The 24770-nt window shown below is 33.7% G+C and overlaps 2 long non-coding RNA genes across 3 annotated transcripts; both read left to right on the top strand.

Moving 5' to 3' along the window:
- The first annotated feature begins 608 nt into the window (after positions 1 to 608).
- Positions 609 to 5962, top strand: LOC134274691 (uncharacterized). Its single transcript, XR_009993679.1, has 4 exons — positions 609 to 744; positions 2552 to 2633; positions 2760 to 2793; positions 5897 to 5962. It is a non-coding gene; the product is annotated as an uncharacterized LOC134274691 (long non-coding RNA).
- A 9652-nt stretch (positions 5963 to 15614) lies between these two features.
- LOC134274690 (uncharacterized) lies at positions 15615 to 21787 on the top strand. 2 transcript variants are annotated; one of them, XR_009993678.1, is made up of 4 exons: positions 15615 to 15680; positions 17575 to 17649; positions 20400 to 20474; positions 21474 to 21787. It is a non-coding gene; the product is annotated as an uncharacterized LOC134274690 (long non-coding RNA). The 2 variants fall into 2 exon arrangements; XR_009993677.1 differs by having other exon boundaries at positions 17578 to 17649; positions 21474 to 21786.
- Positions 21788 to 24770: the final 2983 nt, after the last annotated feature.

Here is a 24770-nt window from a genome sequence, read left to right as displayed (position 1 = left end):
ATAGCATTAAAACAAAACAAAAAATTACACTACGGTTATCTAACAAAAAAATGCAACTATGCAATACTTATGCGAAATATTAAAATTTACAGCTTATTTTTGAGTTTTGAAATTTTATGAAAAGTGTCTCAGTTAACCCAATTTCCCCGAGTGGAAACGTATTATTTTTCTTTGCTCCTTTACTCTGACTGAGTACATGTATAAGCATGTTTATTGTCTAGTTATGATGAGCAATAGTACCTCTTTTAAAATTGTTAAATTCACGACCTTCGATTTCAAACATGAAACAAAGTCAATTGTTACATTATAGTCAGATGACTTAAAAGCCCCATGGGCCTTTTGCTCAAACAATTATTTATTTTTAACATTTTAGCCACACTTTCGAAGAAGTTCATGAAAAGAGCAAATTCTATTGGTCGCAACTTCAAACAGATTTCTTGGAAGAATTTAGCGTGAAGAGCATATTTCCGATGCATTTCCAACTTATAGCTTTACCAGCTTGCCTAGTTCATTTTATTCTGTGGTGTATTATTCATTTCTTGCGCTCGAAATTAATCTGTCCGCATGGAAGAGCTGATGATGTTGATAATGAGTTACTGCAGGATTTAGAGGATGGGGGTGAGAGACCTAAAAGTTCTGAGATTGACCAAAACGTGAAAGAAGACGAACCGAAGAGTCCACAGATTGAAATAAATTTTAAAGATAAGGGGAAGAAATTGAACAGAAGCCCAATGTTTGTAAGGGGTAAGTTGGCATCTTTAGTAACAAGAGACGCAAGGGCCTTGAATCGCTCTTCTGATACAATCGTACAATCTATCACTTCTGTTAATATTTTTACCAACATGACCTTCTTTTTGGTCGACACTCTCCGAAAACCCAAAATGAATCAACTAACAAAGTTTGATGACTTTAAGTTAATAAGTATCTTAGACATACCTAATTTAGCCTTATGTCAAACTTGGGTCACAGTGACCTAGCTTTTTTTTATGATGATGCAAATTAATACCTAAAATATTCGAAAGTAGGTCACAGTGACCTACTTTTTGGTCGACATTCTCTGAAAACAATAGATGCATCAACTGACAGATTTTAACAATTCTAAGCCAATAAGTATCCGAGATACTTAAATATGGCCATAAAATGTCAAAAGAAGTTACGTTGACCTGCTTTTTGGTCAACGTTCTCCGAAAACTCAAGATGCACTAACTGACAAAGTTTAAAGATTCTAAGAAAGTACCTAAACTATTCAAAAGTAGGTCACCGTGACCCCTTTGAAAATTGGGAGGGTATACTGTAATCGGTATGTCCGTCCAGCTGTCTGTATGTCCGTCCGTCCGTCTATTACGCTTTAGGGTACCCATCTCTTATCCGAAACTCCTCTTATACCACTGAGGGAAATTTAATGAAACTATCACAGAATCTTTATTACATATTACGCCCCGTGGGGATCCGGGTTAGAATAGGTCCTCAGTACCCCCTTGCTTGTCGTAAAAGGCGACTAAATGGGGCGGTCCTTCGGATGAGACCGTATAAACAGAGGCCCCTTGTCACAGCAGGTGTGGCACAATAAAGATCCCTCCCTGCTCAAAGGCCGTAAGTGCCGAGCATAGGCCTGAATTTGCAGCCCTTCGTCGGCAGTGGTGAAGTCTCCATATCAGTAGAATTTTCTGGAGTGGGACGTTAAACAGTATACAATCAATCAATCAATATTACATATTACCGTTGTACACCTCCTTTTTGATTCGACACATATTTTGGGTTTCCCGGCCACAGCAAAACATGGTCTTGTTATCAGCTATAACCATATGGGAGGCGGGGGGTATCATTTTGTGAGCTAATTGCTCACTGTACCTCTTGTTATACCCCCCGCTTGAAAAGTGGGAGGGTATATAGTAATCGGGATTTCCGTCCGTCCGTCTGTTACGCTTTATCTCTTATCCGCAACTCCTCTTATACTACTGAGTGAAATTTAATGAAACTTTCACAGAATCTTTATTACATATTACAATTGTGCACCTCCTATTTTACTTTTTCATTCGACGCGTATTTTAGGTTTCCCATAGCAAAACATGGACATTGCCATTATATGTTTACCTATGATGTCACATATAGAAGCTACTGGATAACATTTGATAGGACGAGTTATTCCTCTTTACACATTACCGTAAAACAATACATGGCAACACATGGACATTATGGGAGGCGGGGGGTATCATTTAGTGAGCTCATTGCTCACAGTACCTCTAGTTTTATATTGCAAGGTAATCATCACCATTTCAAAGGCAATATGATAGTACGACTTTTTCACTTAGCTGTCTACGATTTTTTTTATCCTTGAAGAGTCTTCCTTAAAAGACACAGCAATACGATAGCACTAATATTTTATGTGTGTGTTTTTCCAATGGACCTTAAGGAGAAATGTTTTTTTTTTCTTTTTTTGACAAAAAAAATTATCACCCCAAAAAGTTTTATTTTCCAAAGAATTGAATATAGTTTCCTTCTTTTTCTATAATATAGTGTTTAAAATGTATAATATAGTGTTTCTCTACAGTTTTCCTATATGACACAAACTTTGATTTAAAATTGGAGGAAACTCGTGATGCGGAAGGACAAGCCGCCTTAAGGGCATCAGGGTAACTTTCATTTACTATTGTGGATACTTTCAGGTAAGAATTTAAATGGGAGAAGTGCACATAACTCATAAACGACTCATTCATGTACCTGACTTAATATTTGTTTCTATTTCCTATTTTCTCAAGAAATCTAGAAGTAACAGATGAAGACAAGTTTACGGTAATATATTTTTGATTAAAATATCTTTATTGCTTGGAGAGACGGAAGTTTGTATACATAAAAAGTGAATTTCTCTGTGCTTTTTAAATTAATATTTCTTCACTTAGGGCAGTTTAGCTTGTATTTAATGTTTATTTATTTAAAGTCAATATCTAGTAAATGACTTAAGACTAACTTTCTTGGTGCTATCTCCCGTACTTTACGGCTGTAATGGAATTTTTTAGAAAATTAAGTATTTTCATGGAATTCAATATGAAATCACATGAAAAGTCCGATTTCTATATTTAATTTGACATTATTTTAAAGAAGAGACCAAGAACATGCAAATTATCGTCATCTGAAAAATAGCAGTCAATCGGGATATATTTTCCATGTCTGATATGTAAAAAAAACTCCCATAATTATGACTTGTTTTCTTATTTTTTCATTGGAAATGACAGTTTTACATTGTAAATATGATTTTTGTATCTTGTTTACCTACAAATTATGCCCCGAAATACATTATTTGACTAAAATAAATAAAACATCATTAGTGGGTTTTTTTTTTATTTTATATATCTGTAGGCACCTTTCATTAACTAGATCATGACCTTAACGTATGCTTAATTTTTGTTAATTCAACGCGAGATATGGCGCAGAAACGAAAGTGTAACAGACAGAAAGACAGACGGAAAGATAGACCGAAATTAATAACTCCCACTTTGGAAGTGGGGGACAACCAAAACACTGACATTATTTTTAATGGGGAAATGTACCTTAAACCGCTAATTCAAGTAATATTGATAGACCCCCGACCAGTCAGGTAACATTACAAACTAGTTGCATTTACTAATATCACCAACTTTTTTTCATCCGAATTAACAATACAAAATTCAAATTGAAAATGGTTTGTAGTATAAAGCGTTGATTATTTTTTTTTCAGAAATGGGTATGATAATAATCATGGTGTAAAAAAAATTCGAAATGTTAAACAAAAAGATCAATAATTTTTAGTCTCAAGATACAATTAAATGATATATATATATATATATATATATATATTTATATATATATATATACATGTATATATATATTAAACAAAACATAATGCAGCGTTGCTTTTTAAAAGGACACAATGAGTCAAAATCATGTCTCTGTAGCATACTGAGAAAGACGTATGAAAATTGTGAGTATATAGCTAAGATATGACAAACTGCAAGAAAAAACTGCACGATATAAGTGCCGGAAAAACAAAGGTTGTATCTACCGTTTCGTTGTTTTCGTGTGTGTCAAGGTCACGCCACTTTTATTTTTACCTCAAATTTGTAAACAACATTCAGCTGGAGCATGGAAAGGTGAGAAATATGTTCTAACAAAGTTTTAAAAAGATTGCCTCTAAATCTTTGGTATACTTACATTCTTTCCTGGGTACTTGAGACTATGGTAACTATGGAAACATTCAACTTTTCTGCGCACGCGTAGAATGAGGTGGAAGAAGTATTGAGCAATATTTTCTGTCTGGGTTATACTAAAATTATTTTTACTTTTATTTTTCTCCTTAAAGTAAAATATTTACGTTCTGAAACCTGTAATTTTCTGAAACCTAATACTTTTAGGAATTAAACAAAATTAGCAAGGGTCATTCAAAAATTCTACAATTGTCAAATTTCCCCCTTGTGTGTCACAATGCCGCTTTAATCAGAGTATTACATTTTTTCTGTGCTTGTAAAAAAAATAGTTACAATAGTTGCCTTTCCATTATCGTTCTTGAAATTTTTTAACTGAAAAAAATATTAATCCATTGATAATAAAAATTTTGCATCTGAGATATCTTACTTAATTAAAAGACAAAGGTTATCAAATGGAAACATTTAGGTAAATAATTAAACAATTTGGCCCATATTCTAAAACCCGGTAAACAAGTTAATAAAAATATTGGCAAGGGAAAATAGACATCAACATCTGTATCATTCATCAGATCTGAATGATGTGGTTGTAAAATAGTCCTCATTACTAAACCCTTACTTGACAATCCATTAAATTGCTTGGAAAATATTCCCCGGAAAGTTATCGCTCTTATCAAAGGGATATTAACTTAACTGTTTAAGCACATATATCAAACACATTATAAATTTGAAATTTCGCCAAAAGCTGTCATTGATTTTAAAATTAAACGAACTGGTTTTACAATCCTGCACAAAGTAAAAAGTTTGGTTTGAAAAATGAATTCAAAATTAATGGATGTCTTTCTGGCATCAAACATAGTGAAATGTAAAACTGATCAACATAGAAACTATATACTAATAGTTTTATACACCATTGACGTATACTATATATTACAACTATTTAATGAGATATTAAGACAAAAATGATTATGCATGGGAATATCGTATTACATGCAACCATTATTCTTGTAGCATTATAATGCAAAAGTAAGCATCGTTTACTTTAGAACCTTTAATGTTGATGCAAAATTACGTATAATGACGTCATTATTTACTGTTACTTAAAGCATCATTGAAAAACAAGATGTGTTTATGAAACACTAATACCAAGGTCAAAGTTGTTGGTATCCAATGAAAGTCTTGTAACAAGGGTTAAATATGTGAAGGATGAAAGCCCTACATCTTATCGTTTAAAATGTCCAAGAATATATTTTTTTTGTAAAAAAAAAAGTGTGTCAGACTCCAAGGTCAATAGGTCAAATTTTGTGGTACCATAAAAAGGGGCTTTTCACAAGGAATACACCTGTCAAATTTGAAAGCCATAGTCCCACCCAGTAAAATGTTATTTGCAAGATTAAAGTTTCTGCAGACAAACAGACGGACATAGCAAAAACTATATACCCTCAAAACTTCGTTTACAGAGACATTAATAGGGGAAAAACTAGTAAGAGTTACATATAACCTATGACAATAAAAAACTCTAAGACTTGACTGATTAAATTCCGGGATAAATTCACAAATGAAGAAAGAAAATTGCCAGAAGTTTCCATTTTTACCATAAGCGCAATCGTACATGCATTTTAATTTCCAATATAAAAGCAAAATGTCAAATTCTGATATTACTAGAAATTGCAATCTATTTTAATAACTTGCTATCCTATATATGTTTTTTTTTACAGTTGCTCCAACGGAAAATCAAACACGTCAAAAAGACTACAGAAAACATCGAAAAAACAACCTTACCGGTAATTCTTACGTAAAACATTTTTTCTTCCTGTATTATTTTTTCTAATACTTTTTTTTGGGGGGGGGGGGTTTAAAATACACATCAAACATCTGTTCGATCTATTTGATAAATGTTTTGGTCACGTGAGTAATTTAAGGTGACCTATTGATATCCATTTTCGTCCGTCGTCATACGTTGTGTGTTATCATTTGGCATTAGTCTAGGTACAGGAGAACAAAGTTGTAAATTTCATTGTCCCTGCCCCCCCCCCCCCCCCCCGGGCCTAATGGGTAGGTAAAAACTACTAAAATTTATGCATTCTTTAAAAATTTTCATTACTCCTGTACATCAAGAAGTCAATCTGTTGGCATATATGTAATGAGCATTGAGTCGTTTTCAAAAATTGTGAATTTTATGGCCCAAGGGTTTGGGGTTTAACTGTGGGGGCTCTATAAATCATTTAGTGAAAATCGCCAAAGTCCGATGGTGCGAAGGAACAATCAGTGTTTATGACGTCACAATAGTCCGACGACATGACGTTGTTATGCATTCGAAATCCATTAATTAAGTATTTGTTTCGCATACAATTTTACCGATTGTGCTTATTGTTTTCACCCACCAGAGCTATAAGGGTTAGTTCTTGTACACCATTCGACTGATAAGGGTTAGTTCTTGAACATCAATGTGTTTCTTCGAACTCACCCAAGAGATTTTATGGTCAGTCCTCGCACACTATCGGACTGATTTGGGCTAGTCCTGCACCCATCCAAGATATCTAACTTATAGTTGTTAGTTTTTATGCCCCCATTCGAAGAAGGAATGGCACATTGTTTTGCATCTGTCTGTCGGTCAGTCTGTCTATCAGTCCACTTAGTTTCCGTTCATTTTCTTCACAACCGTTGCAAATACTGAATTGTTTAGTATACAGATATATCAGATGAATATCTACACCCCTACTAATGTGTTCGGAACCTAATATTTTTCGGTGTTCTGCAAATTATGAAACCTGATGAGTTTAGAGTAGCTCTGACAATGGCTCTGGCGAGAGTTAGCGAGACTTCAGCGAGATAGGGTAAATTATTCACGGAAATGTGGCTAGGAAGTGACTAGCATGTGGAGACATGGTCAACAGAAAAGTTATGTTGCGTTTTAGTTTTCACCACCCTATAATATCGTTCTGTAGAAAATTAATGTACTTCAATCGATCTGTCTTGAATTAATTCAAGTTTGAATTATTTTTAAGTATTCTCTATGATACAATTGAATTTAAATTTCTTTTTGGACAAATATTTTGAATGGGAACCGGGACTATATTTTTGGGCGTCAGATTAGCAAATGAGGCACCAATGTGACTTAAACTGACAAATCAGATGAATGAGAATTGCTTTGAGGGATACTATACGAATACTCCAGGAATTTTACGCTTGATAAATTCTTTTATTGTACTATCCGTGAATACAATTGCCAGGTGGATTCCCTGGCCAACACACGTGATCACGAGTATAGTTATGTAAAAAATGTTTTGTCCATTTAAATGCATACGAGAAGCTGCTCGTTTTCCTTACCCTTGAAATGCTGGTGTTCGGAACTTGACACTTACTATGTATACATTTTATTAAACATATTTGTCTCAACTTAACAACAAATTAAAAACGCTTGTGATATTTTCCATAGTTTCTAATGTTTACATTTTGTTCATAAGAACATTTTTTTATTTTGCTCTCCATTCATATGATCACAGATTGACCTGAACCACGTGTTCGAAGTAACGTGTAAACATGTATTTGGCGTAAACGTATTCAATCAACAATTGGTCAGTTGCTCGTGGTAAGATCCTCTGTGCGCATTAATAGCAATAGCCATATAAGGCAAACAAAGGTTTGTCAGTGTATAAATGATATAACACATTTCTTTACCAGCGTATCGGTCGCTAGTGAGCTGTAATTTTTGCAGTTAACTATAAGATGTATTAATTGGTATTTAACCCCCCACCCCCGCCCCTCATCCCCCTTAAGCCACCCATTTCTGTTGAAAATCATGCAAATCTTTCAGAAAGTAGTGGAAACACAATTTTCACAGGACATGTTTTCAGAATAAATAGACTATAGCAATTTCCTGTTTACTGCCAATTTTATTTATAAAACCGGATCTACCCTATAACCTTTGAATAGGTAAACCTAAACCACGTGTCTTGTTTTTAAATCACAATAACATTAGTAGGGGTGATCTAGGTCAAGTTTTGTTTTGGGTACGGTCGCGCCATTTTTGACAGAGTTATGCCACTTGGAGAAATAGCGAATTGGAATATCAGCAATGCATTTTCTAATTTCAAATTGATCAACAAATATATTTTAGGTTAAAAACAATATGTATCCAGATATTCAGAGAAATTGTCATGATTTTTATACTTATTTGGTATTTTTTTTTTTGACTTCTATTTCCGTTATGTATTCTATAATAAATAGCGTAAAAGGCTTTTGCTATCATTCCAAGACATCACAAATCAATTCTTATTACATATCATGCTAATAAGCATTACTATCCACGGCTGGATTCAAGAAAATCTTATTTCACTAAAACTGTATGAAATTTTCTTTCTTTTATAGGGTACAAATGTCAACTTTTATATATCTTTTCTAAGGTTTCCAAAAACCTTGAATGTCATAAAGATAATTAAAATGACAATTGTTGCATGAAAAAAATTCATTTACAAGCTTCATTTTGAAGCATTTCAAATTAAATATTAGTTTTTGGAGTTATCCTTCCTGGCTGAGGATCGGATATCCTTTACTTATTGTAATATAAGATTTGATCATTAGTCTTACATGTAAGACAGCAAATACCTTGGACAAATCTGATTCCACTTTTAGGATGTCCATAGTTAAAATCATAGTTTTCAAGACAGATAAAGAGCATAGATCTTTCATGTACTTCTTCGCACATACACGTCTGATCTTGAAGCAGCTTCACCAAGATGTGTGGTAATGACCAGCAAGTTGGTTTTGATGGCTTGTAATGCTTTACTCTGACTAGCAACCCATCTCACCTGTAATCATTTATCAAACAAAATTATACTTCATTGTTCTAATAAAGTTTTTAAGTTATATAAATTCACTTAACTATTCTATATGCAACAGACTGAATATTTAACAGGTAACAAATTTTCATGTAAAAATTTAAATTGCAGTGCTATTTTTTTTTTATTCAGTATTATTGTAACATTGTACATGTTAAAATATTCACCTCTTTTAAATCTGGAATATGGGCCAAGTCTGCTTCAAGGACGTTGGCAACGGCTTTTACTTCTCTCCTCCGTTTAGGGGATCCGTGGTAGTACTTACAAATGCCTTTGAGGGTTGCCTCCAGTTTGTGTAAAGCATCAACATCCTTCACTGCATCCATTACAGATAACTGTAACTTGTGAGCAATACACCACACAGATATTACATGGGAATAATCCCTCATCAACTTTCCAGCAACGCCATTCTTTTTCCCCTGCATAACAGATGCCCCGCCAAAATTCAGACCTACAAGACTAGGCCCACTCTCAGTTGATTTTAAAGTCTCTCTGATTAATCAAACTGATGATAAAGCGTTAAATATGCCATCAATCACACCATCTGCATGGCCATGTTCTAGATCAACGACTCCAACAAGCATAGTGACAGGGGTATTTGAACTTGCTGAAATATATCTGACACAAACATTTTCTTGTTCCAAATTGCTTACATCAGTAGTCCCGTCAGCCAGAATGGACACAAAGTTAGATTTATGCAAGTCATCTTTTACTGCATCAGTCATGGCCTCACAAATTGCTTTTATAAAGTCCTTGCAACGATTAGCGTTTAGGTAATTATTTCCTAGATCAACATCTACCTTTTTTATTAATTGACAGTCTATTTCAAAGTCAGTATAAGGTTTTCCATATTTTGCAATCTTGTAGGCAATGTTGAACAAAGAAGAAAATGTTTCTATTTGTAATTTATTGAGTTTGTCGAAAGCGCTCATAATTGGTGTCTCTTTTACTGCTGTGGCACATATTTTTGGCTGATCTTGTTTCTGTTTGTAGTACCTGGTACATAATAAATGAGGTTCACTAACTTAATGAGCTTTCATAAATTCTACCCTGAAAAGGGCACATCCTTCGAAAAATCTATTTGTTTTATTAGAATGTGCAGGCTTTGCAATATTGGGAAATGTTTTACAATACGAACAATACATCAGGTTTTTCTCCGCGTCATGTGTCAGCCACGGCCACTTTTCTTCCCAAGCTTTAATATAAACCCTTACTCGTTTTGTTTGATCATACTTCTTATTTTTCGATACAACATTATTGTTATTATCAGGTTGTGCTTTCCTTTTATCGCCTGGAACGATGTTAGGGCAAGGCAGAGCGTCATCTTTTCTAGGCCTGACGACAACGAATATCTCCATTGCTGATGCTGGTACAATCTGCGTTAAATTGAAGCTTGACACACTTCACATGTATGCATATCATCAAAGCGCTTACTTGATACTATAGCATTGGCCTAGAGGGGGGTATTGTTATTGACGATTACGATTAGAACTTCGGAACCTCTCCGCATTTATGTAATACAACATGCGTGTTTAGTTTCGATTTCTCAACAAGAACAAATTGAAAAACTTTAAATTTATTTATTTTTGTTTTACGGGAAAAGTGCTTGTCCGCGGACAACTACCTCTTATCGAATAGTTGTCCGACCAACAAAAGTGGTCGTCCCGGGCGTCGGGCAATGCTATTTGTCTAGCCCTGAATACTATTGGAAAATGCTTTACAATTGGTGAACTGATCAATATTGTTAAGTAAAAGAATTCTAAATATGCATATTTTCTTTATTTATTCAATTATTCAATCTTTTAAAAATGTTTACAAGGGCAATAACTCCTTCTAAGATCTCTTCATTTAAGCATTTGGTTTATTGTACTTCTAGTGTAAAATAGTTCCCTGATATTCACAATTCAAAAGTATCTTATAAGTAGGAAGTATTTAGGAACATTCTGCATCAGAATAATGCATATTCGAGTGTTTACATATTTCTCATAAAACTGTTTACAAAAAATGTGTGATTGTTTATTATGTTGACATACACTTCTGTTTATTTATGTTTCTCAACTTAAATAATATGGTGACCTATAGATTTCTTGCAATAATTGGAAGATTTAAAGTAAATTAAATGAAATAAATGCAGTTTTTATACTTTGAACCATTAAAACTGTGAGGTTGGAAACACCTTAATCATATCCAAAACTATTTCAAAATATGGTGATGCTTGAAATTCCAATTTCAATGGAAATTATCGTCAACCCCCCCCCCCCCCCCCTTTTCAAGAGCTGGAGTTGTGGACAATTTCCTACTTATCGTTGGTATTCAGAAAATTAATCAATTACCACTGAACTGTTCTTTGTATTAAACAAAGATTTTACAGAGAAATTGCCATTTATATTGGATTAAATGATTGCGAAATGTAGGCGGGAATTGAGAGTTAGCTTGCGTATTTCATTGTTCTTATTAGGGATGGAAAACCTTAAGTAAATCTATGAAAAAAAAAATTTATAAAACACAACTTTTACTAAATATATTTCAACAAATAACCATAGCAAATAATCGACATTTATTTGTAGATCTGTGAGTACAACTTACTTTCAACATATACTGTAAATATATTCATACACATTCTTGATAATCGCCTCGAATTTTTTTAAACATCGGGTTCGATGGCTGTGATAAAAGTGAGATCGGACATAAATGGGAAGCATTTGTACATTTTGTTTTCTAATCAATAATCACAGCTGATTTCTTTTATAACAATTAAATACATTTTTGATTGAAAAAAATATTTATGATGTTTAAAGAAATTAAACGCCTACTTTTTGAAAATTTCACAACAAAATGCTAGTAATGTAGATCCGCACACCGAAACCACCACTCTTCTCTCTTATTCGATATTTCGAGACAGTTTACCGAATATAAGAGTAGAGTAGACTTCAGTTTTCATTAAATTTACGATAATTACTATGCGAATGAAATCTTTATAATAAAGTTTCAGACATAAGCTTATTCCTAGTGTATATCTAAAGTAGTAAGTAAGAACTCTTCAGTGGCGTAGCATTATTTTTGAAAGTGGGGGGGGGGCAGCCAGCGAAAATTTTTTTTTACTTACCTGAAAAAGTTGACAAGCAAAAAACAAAAGGAAAAGGTTGCACAAAAGTCAAAAATCCTATTTCGTGGGGGGGGGGGGGGGTAAACTTTTCCTTAGTGTCAACTACTTTCAGTAACAATTCTAATACTACATTTTCGGTACCTCACTAACAGTGGGGGACCAACCAGGTTTTCAATTAACATTTCCTATGGTATAAGTAAGGTTGGGAAAAAAAAGTAGGGGGGGGGCAGGCCCCCCTGTTGCTACGCCCCTGCTCTTGTACAGCTATAGATCTAGTAAAATATACACTTATAGCAAAACCGATTATAAATATACATTTATTTATTTATTTTTTTGTAGATTTTGAATGAGATAAAGAAGAAAACACTTGAGATAACGAGATACCTGTATGAGAAGAATGAGATAAAGAAGAAAACACTTGATAGTAAGTACTTGTTTTTGATTATAATTTAAATACTGAACAAAAATAAATCTTACTTCATGGAAATTTGAATCGGATGTCCTTTCTTATGGCATTTACGGATAAATGAATTTGCATAGATTTATCCGCTATCGAGTATGGGAGCTTCGTCGAGTAAACAAAATTAATGGCAATAAAATTGCGATCCAACTTGTTTTTTTTTTTTTATTTACATTTTCTTTCTTGAGTTATGCCCTAATTTTCTTGATGTGAAATCATAATCTTCGCAGATCTGAATACTGGGGCAGCAATAAGATCATTATATGGGAAATTACACCTTATAAAACTTGAGACATTTATTTATAAGAAAAGCCGCGGATGACACATTTACTATCATTATCCAATATTTACATTTGCTGTGTTTTCCTAGTAAGCCAACTATGAAATTGATTTGAAAACCATTTTCGTGTATACTCACGCGTAGAAATATACACGGAGAAACGTGCGCTAACGTGACGTCACAATGAGGCTACAGCGACGTTAGTAATAGTATAACGATATAGGGCATCGAAAAATTCAAACATTGAGTATAATTTGGGTGCTTCCAAACTTGTAAAATGTAAATATAAAGAATGTGACAAGGCTGTGTGATTCACACACCAATAACTCACACAAAACATAAAAACATTCCTTTATTGTACAGACATATATATTGACTTTTAGCCTTAAAGAAGTACCTCACTAGGCGTTGTCACTTGCCTTCTCTAATATGAAAAGTGTGCCGTATGGCACAACTACTTCAAGGATAATGCATTCTTTTTGTAAAATTCATCGTGTCAAAAGTGCTGTTAGAATCCTACTTTCCTTTTCAAAACTTCCAAAGTTATTTCACTAGTTTTTTGGTCGATATAACGACCTACAGGGCTTGTCAGCACATACAATCTATTATTATGTCAACTGTCAATGGACGTTTTTCACACCATAACGCGAGTTTCGAGATTGTAACTCTCCTACGATTGAGGCGCAAAAAGTACCCATTTCTGCATTGAGGTGGGACAGGTTCTTTCTGTATACAAACGTGCATAAATAATTGAACAAAATTTATGGCTTTTAAAATTTATTAAATGTTATAGAAAGATAATAATGTTTAGCAGAGATGCATTTGATGATTTTATCAAGCTCAGTTATGCCTATTTACAAATCAACCTTCAAGTATAGGGTACTTGAAAACGAAAGAAGGGTCATAGTCGTTTTAAAAAGTAGCCGATTTTCTTGATTGTACAAACATTTTTTTAAAAAGTTGGAGGGTATGACAAGTTATGACAAAGAAAAAAAAATCAATATGTCATTTAGATTGGCGACGTAAAATGATCTTGATCAGATGCATGTGTAAAAACGTTAACGTATTTAGGTGTGGTCCATATCTCTTCCCTCGTTTGAAAAACACCACATCCACTAATATTTTCTCTTTTTGTTGCGATTTTTTTGTTTTAAAAAAGTTACGCCTTTCCATTAATTCGGTTATTCTCCAGTTGTAGAATGCATGCTGACAATCATGTAGTTGTGATAAACTAGTTTATCGATGATGCAATGTATCCAATATATAATTATCTGTCCCACCTGTCTGCTTATGCCTAGGTCACATTTAAGCTGATGGTCGGGCGACTAAATTTTTCTTGTCTTGTCGGCTGTAAGAACATGATCGGCCGACACAAGTTCGGGCAATACGGAGCAGTCACATTAATTCCCAGGAACATCGATGACTTGGATAAATAACACAAAAAACTTTTTTCTTCAGAAATCAGCAATATTTTTCATAGATCTAAATTCAGATATGTGACGAGAGTAATGTTTGCAAGGCAAAGTGGCAGAATTTTGTAAGATTGGGACTCAAATGTTGAAAATGTGTGCAAAATTTTGTATAAAATTGCATAAAAAACGACAAATGGCGCATATCTACGCAGCAAAGAATGCTTAAGATTTTTTTTTATATCTTACGGATTAATTATATATGTTATTTTTGTTCCAAAAATATCAATCAATCCATGCATCAAAATTTTGTTTGTGTTATGTTTCCATAATAGGTTAAATATTCACAAGTCGGCCAATCGTCGCCCGATCATCGAGCTTTGAGCTACAGTTTGATTTTAACCGTCGACCGAAATTTGGGACACCCTTGTTGTCGAACGAAGGACGACCGACTAAATAAACTGACCACCGATGGTCGGACGATGATCGAAAGTTGGTCGACGGATAACTTCAATTGATGAAATCGGCCACCGACACATTAAAAATTATAACTTGGACCGATGGACACAAAAATGGTCGGCCGACAAAAAAAGAGGTCAAAATTGGGGAAGACAACGGCCGACGAACTGTCGACTGTCACCCGAAGAATCCCATTTTTGCCTCAAAACCCGTCGGCCGTTGGTCGTTTTTGGAAATGTGACTGGGGTTTTACGCGGCAATGAAACTTCCCTCCTCAACAAAAGAGCGCAACAAGGGAGATAATCTCAAATTTTGCGTATTGAAAGGTCATTATCTTCACACTGAATTGTCCTTGAATCTTACCATTATTTCCCGATCATTTGATGACTACAAATACAATATGGCGGGTGTGACCATCCTACAGGATACGCTTCCTCTTCAATGACAACTGATTCCACCTCTGATGATTATGAGGTCCGTAATTGCTCTGCTCCTGGTCTGTATTTTCTGAAAATACTTTGAAGCCTTAAAGTAATATGTGAATATAACAAACAGTTTTCAAGATCAAATGTCCATTCACACGATAAAAATCAGGCGCAGTGTATACATTGACCTCTTACATATCAGAGATAGGATCTGCCATGGAGGAATGAGTTCTGGATCTGTTCGCTATCTCTGTATTTCATTTTACTTGAAATCTTTCACCTTCTTTACAGTGTGTAATAAAGGAAAAAAAATGTATTAACCACAAGATTCTAGCAGCATTTTCAAGTACCAAATTCATTTTTTTAAAATCATCTCCAGCAGATATGTACAACATTTACTTTTTATTATTTTGCGTAATAAATACAAATAAAAAAAATTAAATGTGTTCATTTTAGCAGATCCTTCGTCTTTTCAAGGACCGCCATCTTCCCAACTTCGAAGTTTTGACTCGATGGAATCAGGTAAAGTGCTATGAGGAGATTTTTTTCCTTTTCTCTACTCGCTTTTAATTGGTTGTTTGCTTTATAATTTAATTGATTTGTAAGATATTTGATTGCAAAGGGAAAGTTATCTTTTTATTTGCGACCGTTTCTGCCTTCACGGTCGCACACTGCGGTGTGTAAGATCAGTATTAACGGTTCAAGATACAAACGAGAAAAAAATACCAAGTTACTCCCATTCTAACAACGTCTTTTTTTAAAAACTAAATTCGATTAACATTGTTTTGCGCTGTTCTGTTATATCATGACGATTATATAAATTATAATGCATATGTTTTGTAAAACACATTTTGATTGGCTAATGGACTAACTTGTATAATGGCCCCGCTTGGCGGGCGCCCTATAGTGATCAGTCTTTCCGTCCGTCCTTCCGTCCGTGATATGTTGTTCGGAACATATTTTCTCTCTCTTTGGCCCAATCTGGCTCATGCTTCACTCACAAAGTGTCCTTGGGTAAAGGGTGTGCAGTGACCTTTAACCATGTGCTAGGTCAAAGGTTAAGATCAAAGCAGAATTATATGTAAAATCCTTGTTCGGAGCATATCTTCTCTCCCCCTGGTCCAATGTGATTCACTCGCAGAGTGCCACTGGTGAATAGATGTGCTGTGACCTTGAACAACGCTTTTAGGTCAGGGCCAAAAATAACCTCTCTGTTTAAATTCTGTCGCCCGCGTGGCGCAGTGGTTAAAGTGTCTGCTCTAGAGTCGCGAAGTAAGGAGTTAATCCTTACGTCGCGGGTTAGAATCCCACTGTGGGACGTGGAGACCGGTCCTTCGGGTGAGACCGTATAAACCGAGGCCCCGTATCGCAGTAGGTGGTGGCACGAAAAAGATCCCTCCCTGCTCAATGCCCTGAGTGCCGAGCATAGGCCTAAATTTGCAGCTCGCCACCGGCAAGTGGTGGCGTCTCCATATGAATGAAAAATTCTCGAGAGGGACGTTAAACAATATACAATCAATCAATCAATCTGTTTAAATTCTTTTTCGGGACATATTTTTCTTTGCTTGGACCAATCTGGTTAATATTTCACCCACAGAGTGCCTTTAGATGAAGGATGTGCAGTGACCTTGAACTATGTTTCTAGGTCAAAGGTTAAGGTCATAGAAGAATGAAAAATCCTTTTTCTGAGCATATATTCTCTAGCTTTTGTCTTATGTGACACACACTTCTCGCACAGACTGCCTTTGGTCAATGATTGTGCAGTGACCTTGAAAAAGGGTCAAGGTAAAAAATAACCCCTCTGTTCAAATTCTTTGTTCGGTGAATAATTTATTTCCCTCACGTCCAGTCAGCCTCAAACTGTACCAATTGACTAAGGGTATGGAATATTTGTGTTTTTCCCTTCGATATTTTGAGAGAAAATGCAACAATTTTCATAGAAAGGTTTTTTTTTCATTTTAATATTTTTTCAGAGAGTAGTTGCTTTTTGCCCCCTTTACACTTAAACAAGTTAAAAAAACCCTTTTCAGCTACTTTACATTTCATGTTTGTTGCTGATAGCGAGGCCCTTTGAGATGGCCACCATCTCAATGATATCTAGTTTTTAAGAAGACGATGGGATATTATTTATTATTATTATTATATTTTTATTAAATTACTTGATTATGACGTCATAAGAGAACGACAAAAAATGTAAATCGTATTTAACAATTAAAGTTCCAAAAAATACGTTATATGAATGACCATTTTCTACTTTGTTATCTTCTACAAGTAATGCATTTGCTAAAACTACCTTTCATGTCTCGTACTTTATATAACAAAGCGCAATAAAATCATTTCAAGCAGATATGTGCAAACTTTTCTTGTTATTATTTTGTGTAATAAAAAGAATAAATTTATTATGTGCTCATTTTAGCAGATCCTGATCATCTTTCCTTTAGTCAAAGACCGCCATTCTCCCAACTCCCAAGTCTTGACTCGGTGGAATCAGGTAAAGTGCTATAAAGGATATTTTTTTCTCTTACATTACCGTTTTTTTCTTGGGGGGGGGGGGGTTGTTTTATAATTTATTTCATTTGCTAAATATTGATTTGCTACCGTTAATGCCGATTTCACGGTCGCACACTGAGGATTAGCATTAACGGTATAAGATATCAAACGAGAAAAAAAGTACCAAGTTACTCCGATTCCAACAAAGCCTTTTTATATAATTTTACAAAAAAAAAGTACGATTTACATTGTTTTGTGCTTTTTTGCGCTGTTCTATTATGTGATCACGATTATGTAAATGTACATGTAAATTGTTATGCATTTGATTTATAAAACATATTTTGAATTTTGTCTAGTGGACTAATATTTATTTTTAACAAGAATGAAAACTTGATGATGACTTCATAAGAAAAGGACGAGAAAAAAGAAAGGAATGTAAATCGTATTTAACAATTAAAACTCCATAAAAGATGTTGTAAGCCAGTGAAAACACTTGTATTTATTTCAAAGTTTATGATTAACTCCAAATTCACAATGATCGTATAGTTTGTATTAATTGTCAACAAAATTGTAATCAGTATAGACCAATGCACTTTATATTGGATAGTTAAACAAGTCGAGACCACTACCTTATATGGAATGCAATTTTCAACACGTTTTCGTCACGCGCGTTCTCCAATCAAGTGAAAGAGTCCCAAAGCATAACAGTCTACCACGTGTTTACGATTCAATGGCTACACGTGGTTTTCGTCGGTTTACTGCACAAAATTTAACTCGTCACCGGAAAAACTGTAGAGCTTCTTTATGACTTTTGTAGACCGAAATTGAAAGATTATGTTTTAAAGACACTGCTCCATGCTCACATTTAATATTGGAGTTGTTTTAGATGCAGGGGCGTAGCAACAGGGGGGCCTGCCCCCCCCCCACTTTTGTTCCCAACCTTACCTAAACTATAGCAAATGTTAATTGAAAACCTGGTTGCCCCCCCCCCCCCCCCCCAGTTTTAGTGATGTACCGAAAATGAAGTACTAGAATTGGTATTGAAAGTCGTTGACACTGGAAAAAAGTTAGTGTCTAAACACCCCCCACCCACCCCCCTACGAAGTAGGATTTTCGACTTTGGGCAACTTTCAACTTTTCCTTTTTTTTTTGTTTTGTTTTGCTTGTCAACTTTTTCAGGTAAATAAAAAAAAATTTTCTTCGGCTGCCCCCCCCCCCCACTTTCAAAAACGATGCTACGCCACTGAGATGATTAACACTTGCTTCGAATATCGTACAAACGCTTTGACTTTTGCATATACATAAAACACTTTCTGATAATATTGAGGGTTTAAATAATAACTGCACACTTTCTCCTGGTGTCTAAAAACAAGGACCTATATACTACCTGCGAAAGCTATGTACACGTGTATCACGTGGAAAGAAATCAATATTTTATCGACACGATAGCACTGATACATCTCTTTGAACAATGGTATACTAGGCCGATGTATTATCAGTTGATATAAAGCTTCATAAAGCACATTTTGTAAATGTGAGCATAAAAATGAAAGATTATACATCATTTTAAATATTTCTTTCAAAAATTTTAAAAAAGAATTAAAGATAAGTTTCCAAGGGACAATTCGAGTTGCCTTTAATTTTCAACACAGCTAGGTACTTGTCGTAGCCCACAATGCATTGTGGCTCATTCAGCAGTAGGTAAAGTAAACATATTAGCTAATTTACATGCAAATTTATTCTGACGTCAGAAAATCTAGTGGTCTCGACCTGTTAAACCTTTGTTTCGAATACTTGAAAAGAGCATTGAACTAAAAGTACGAAAAATATGAGTTCAAAATTTAGCCAAAAAGAGTAGTCCAAAGAAAAAGGTCAGGAGTCGAAAGAGTGATTCAAAGGAATGCTGTATTCAGGTAAAAACAGGGTTTTTGTGCTCAGAGGGTATTCATGGTCCCGGATATAAAAATGCATTTCATTGGCTGTCCCACCAATATTACCACCTACATTGCTACACTTTGTCCGTAGTTCTGTCTGTTGACCTATGAAACCCAATATGGCACCACCCTCAAATGCAGTAAAAGACTCATTACTAATATTTATGGGCTCAGTCCCCATCTCTACACCACAGGATTTCTAGCCCTAATCTCTTAAATTTATTTACTTCAAAATTCTCAATTTTATTACTCTTTCTTAAAAATCTTAATAATACCGTTGAATTTCCGTTCAAATTTTATTACCTACTTTCGTTGGTCTTGATTGATCCTGGTCAATTTCATTACAAAATGATTTACCAAATAATAGTACAATGTACATGTAACAACAACAAAATCCGATTTGTCATTACAAGATAAAAATAGCTCTTAGAATTAAAGTCCTCTTCCCAATTAAGTCAACGAATTTGAGACATTTATAAGATACACTCTCATTTAATAAATTTTTATTTCATTTTACTTGTACTACTGATAACTAAAAGGCATGCGTATTCCAAAAATATGCACTAACGTAGTTGTAGTGTTTGAGAGTGCTAGCAATTATAGAAAAAAGAAGTTCAAATTTGGTCATGATCCGATGATTTTCGATAAAGTCATACCTCTTGAACGCAGAAAAAAGACATCGACATCATTGCGGGGGCATATATGGCCTCGAGACACATAATTGAAAAAAAAATCGATTCCTGCAGATTGTACCCGTATAAGTTTTTTTTTTTCTGAACAGTTTCTATTTATTTTGTAATATTTTGCTTTAATATAGCTCTACGTTCTAGACACTATATAAGGGATTTTATGAATGGGATTGATTATACGTCTTCTGAAGAATCCGACTCCGGTAAATCGTCTTCATAAATGAATCTTATATTTCTTTCTCTTTTTTAGCTCACCTGAGCTGAAAGTTCAAGTGAGCATTTCTGATCACATTTTGTCTGTAGTCTGTCCGTTTGTCTGTAAACTTTTTAACAGTTCGACTTCTTCTCCAGAACCACTGAGCCAATATCAACTTGCCACACAGCATTCTTGGGTGAAGGGGATTCTGGTTTATTCAAATGAACGAACCCGCCCTCTTTCAAGGGGAGATATAACTAAGAAATAGTAAAAATTTCTTAAGAACCACTGGGTTAAAAAAGATGAAACTAGTGTGGGAGCATCCTCGAAATTTAGATAATTTTTTGTTTTAATCTTTATCACGACCCCCGGGGATAAGATGAGGCCACATTGTACGATCATCAAAGCTTAACATAGGAAAATACTTGGTGAAATCTTTAAATATCTTCTCAAGAACAACAACAAAGCCTCGATTGGTTATATTTATATGGAATCACCCTCGGGTCAAGAACATAAAAGCCATGCTTGCTCTTATTATATGGAAGCATCCTCGGGTTGTGTAGATTCAAATTTGTTAAAATGGTGAGCCCCGGGGGTTGATTGGGTAATTGACAAAGTTTTACATAGGAATATATAGGAAAATCTTCTCAATAACAACAATCCTATTTTTGGTCATATTTATATAGAAGCATTTTCAGGTAATGTAGATTCAAGGTTTTCAACTCATGACCCCCTTCCACCTATAAGGGGGAGGTAGGGACCACTTGCATTTTAAGTTTTCCAAAAATGAATTGATTTCTGCTTTTTTCCTAGCCACAGTGCAGTGATGAGCGATGTGGCCCATTTGGCCTCTTGTTAAATATTAAAACTGTTATAATCTTTGCATATGAATTTTTTTAAGATTTGATTGATAAATAAAAAAAGAAGTAAAGTCAGGTTAAAAGTTTAATTTTGAATGAAGAAAAAAGTTTAAAAGAATGACTAAAATTTAAAGTTCCTTTTTCAGACTCGGACCCGTACATGTACTACAAGTAAAGAGCTCTTACCATTCGAAACTGAAAATTAACTGCTGTCTTTTTTAACAACAGCAATCTGTTTCAAGTTAACCATGGGCTAACAATTTATTTTGAGTGATATTATGTAATATCAGAGAAGAGTATAGAAACTTTTCTTGTATATAGATGTTGTTTGTCTTTATGATTTAATGGTAAATATTGTTTCATTAATGTGAAGGTAAACTTTTTAACTTAAATTACAATGTAAAATGCTTTGCAAATGTGAACCCGTATAAGCTTTTTTAAAGCAGTAAGGGATGACTAAAATATTGATATTGGCAGTCATATGAATATTAGGTTATTTTATATCATAAAAGATTTTTTAGGGGTTTAATTCACTTATTTCAAAGTTTTAAAGATGATCAATATTTGCTTTCAGGAAATATATATTACTTGAACAAGTATTACAGTAAAAGTTTTATTTTTAATTTTTAGCATATCATTATGAAATAAAATATAACATAGTTTACAATAGTAACAAAGTTGTTACTTAAGATATTTCCATCCTCAAAGTTTTGTCGGGATACAGTATAAAAAATACTTTCACTGAATATAGTTAAAATCAGCTTATCATAACAAAATATGCAGAGATTGCCATATTATTTAAGTAGTTGGACGAAAGTGTATCTCAGCATTACAATTGTTCATTAAAGGGAAAATATTGCAGACGTTAGGTAAAAATTTGTTAAAATACATAAATTTGATGCTAAAAGTTCAAAAGTAATTGTTACTTTATAAAATACTGCAGGTGAACATCAGGCAAAGCAGTTTACATAATATGTAAAGAAAATGTCTGGTTACAAGAGGAATTATTGCCCTTAGCAACATTTTACAGATTGAGGAGTATATTAAATATGTTAATTTCTTTAAATTAATTATATGCATGACATCTTTTAAAAAGTATTCATTCAAAAGATACAATTCTAATAGAAACGGATTTAGATTAATAACATTTTATGCAAAACCTATGACATAACTGGAGGATGGACATGCCTTGAGTTTACCAAAATTAATTATTTTTGCCTCAAATACCATACCGTTTAATTTGTTTATCTTTTTTATATGTGACTGCTTTTCAAAAAAGGAAATAATACTTGTAAAAAAATGACATATTTTTAAACACCACCTATTTGATATACAGTTCGAAAAAGAGAATAATGATTCATTGAAAATCAACGTATGCAAACATATATTCTAAATTATTGAAGGTGTCTTGTATTTCTGTGCAGTTGTTTTTTTAAGAAGGGATAACGCATTTTTGTAATAGGTACAAAATGCATATATTGATAAATAAGAGGTGTTTTAGAAATGTTATTTTTCAAATTTCTTAAATTAATTTCTGATTGTTTTTCTTCTGTTAAAACAGCGCTTTCTAGAAAAAAGCTCGTATGTCTTCGAATGGAAAGTTTCCAAAAGCTTTTTTGTTAAAGTACAATGCTTTTGTGGAAAGCTACATTGGCAGAAAGCAGTGTTTTTCTTTTTTTCTCAAATGAAACAAACAATTGCTGGTCTCTATAGGGACTCGTAAATATGTGTACTGTATCACACAATATATTTGTATACATTTTATGCAAGGCAGATACCAAAATACATGCACTTTCTTTCAATTAAATACACTTTTATTTGATTTTTGAGAAATATGTAAAATTTTTGTATGCATATTTTAATTACAAAATGCTTGATTCCCTACTTAATTTGTTTATTTTTTTTATAAACTTGAAATAATTATCAAATTATTATTTTCTTACAGATGATAATGAGTTCTATAATATATCTTGAAATAAAAGGAATTGTATTGTCAGAGACCCATGCTAAAACGATTGATAAACTTTAAAGCAATATGAGCTGCATATTAGGAAAAAAATTGCTGTTAAAATGTGTATTATGATAAATTTGTATGTAACTTAATCCTTTATGATCAAGTAAACTAAAATAGATAAACTAAAATAAAACAAGCTAAAATAAAGCAGAAAATAGAATTATATATATGCAATCTAATATGCAATGTGTGAATACTGTATTGACTCTATTGAAGATACCCATCATTATTTCTTTGCTAGTCCAATAATTCTTCCCCAAGAAATATGCTTTTCCAAACAATCTATAATACCATTGATTGTGACCAAATTCATGAACTTGATCTATTTTCGTATGGTAGTCCCAATCATGGAATTGTATTAATATTCAAATATTTGAACCAGTGCATGCTTTCATCGCAGCAACCAAACGTTTTATTGGACACTGTCATGTATGTTTCCTATGCCAACACTTTCTAACCGGTACTACATTGCAACTTTTTCTCTCTCTACTCTCTTTTTTTCTTGTTTCTTTGTAATGTTACTATGTTTGTCTATTTAGTTTCATACCTATATACTGTTTGTTCATTTTGACCTTGTAGGAAGAGGGCTAAAAAAGCTTTGAATAAAATTTTGTATACATAAATCTAATATGCATTTTTATGTAAGAAATAATTTTTTTTATAAGACGATAATAATGAAACTTTGATTTAATCAAAGCTTATCAATTATTTGTACATCGCAAATATGAAAAACATAGGTTTATTAACCTTATTTTTCTGTAATTGAAAAGGTTATTAACAGATTTGAAAACAAACAATTCTTAGTTGCAGCTCATACTGCTTCAATAAAGTAGTTTTAAAGAACATATAAGATTTCAAGATATATTATAAGTTCACCTGAGTACACTTACGTGACCTATTGATATCCGTTTTCGTACGTCGTCGTTCGTCAACAATTGAACATTTTCAGCTTCTTCTCTGAAATCGCTTAAACAATTTCAACCAATTTTGGCATATGACATCTATGGGTGAAGGGGTACAAAAATTGTGTTTTTTTTATTTGGTCCTCCCCCCCCCCCCCCAAAAAAAACACAAAAATGAAAACCACTTAAATAAATGCAATCTTTGAAACTTCTTGATCCAAAACCAAAAACTGAGAACAGACTTAAGTCCAAATTTCAAACCAGTATATATTTTGAAATAATTTTGAAACAGAATATCAGGAAATGTTTAAATTTCAATGATACAAAATTGCAAATTAAGATTCAATTAAATAGGTAAAATAAAACTGAAGTTTGTAAAAAAAAAAACAAACAAAATTTTGACTTAAATCTGTTCTCAGCTTATGATCTTGGGGCCTGGACATCAAGCAGTCTGCTGGTCTGATTGTAATCTTCAATTGAGTCTTTTACCAAAATTGTGAAATTCATGACCCCCGGGTAAGGGGTTC

The sequence above is a fragment of the Saccostrea cucullata genome, unplaced genomic scaffold, assembly GCF_032062105.1.
Source record: "Saccostrea cucullata isolate Sc308-1 unplaced genomic scaffold, CSIRO_AGI_Scuc_v1 ctg1497, whole genome shotgun sequence".
NCBI classification, from domain to species: Eukaryota; Metazoa; Mollusca; class Bivalvia; order Ostreida; family Ostreidae; genus Saccostrea; species Saccostrea cuccullata.
Note: the sequence above shows the minus strand (reverse complement) of the source record. Positions and strands in the feature narration are given on the sequence as shown.